We start from the raw sequence: 657 nt of genomic DNA, 5'->3' as shown, positions 1-657 counted from the left end.
AGCAATAGACTCCCGGCAGACGCACTTGGCTGGGCTTTGTTTGGTTGGTTTTGAGCGTTGTTCCCTTATCGAGAATCGAGTAGACGGAATTTCATGTTTCTACAGTCTTTCCTCTCCGTCGGAGCATTTCAGCGTTGTTCCCTTATCAAAGTATTTAGAATCCATTAGACGGATGCCTTTTAATATATATCTATACTCTCTGCTGCACAAGATTTCATTACACTTTTCTGTAGAGCATTTAGCGGCGTTCTGTTATAAGGATAACATCCAGTGGAAAAATTTTCCGTTGCCGGGACTTGAACCCGGGTCTCTCGGGTGAGAGCCGAGTATCCTAACCAACTAGACGACAACGGATTGATTAATATGAGAGTTAGGAAATAAAGCTGTGTTTCGGATATAATACGAAATCTCTCTTCCTCAATCTTTGTTGTAACTCTTCCCATTGCATAGCTTTTCCGATGTGTCGAGCCTCTGAAATTTCATAAATTTAAGCGTGGATTCTATGATGAAGTGGCATCGGAAGTGTTTATTTCATTGTTAGCTATTGACTCAATGGGTTAATAAGTACTTACAGGAACTCCAGAAATGTAATCCCTCGCCTCCAAATTCGGTTTGCACATCCATCCTGCATGGATATCATGTTCCCACTCGACTAAT

At 41.6% G+C, this 657-nt stretch overlaps 1 non-coding gene across 1 annotated transcript; it reads right to left on the bottom strand.

Moving 5' to 3' along the window:
- Positions 1-281: 281 nt before the first annotated feature.
- Positions 282-354, bottom strand: TRNAE-CUC (transfer RNA glutamic acid (anticodon CUC)). Its single transcript has one exon. It is a non-coding gene; the product is annotated as a tRNA-Glu (tRNA).
- Positions 355-657: the final 303 nt, after the last annotated feature.

This window comes from Pinus tabuliformis, chromosome 3_1, assembly GCF_031772625.1.
Source record: "Pinus tabuliformis cultivar Carrire ecotype Pingquan chromosome 3_1, CPIR1, whole genome shotgun sequence".
Lineage (NCBI taxonomy): Eukaryota > Viridiplantae > Streptophyta > Pinopsida > Pinales > Pinaceae > Pinus > Pinus tabuliformis.
Note: the sequence above shows the minus strand (reverse complement) of the source record. Positions and strands in the feature narration are given on the sequence as shown.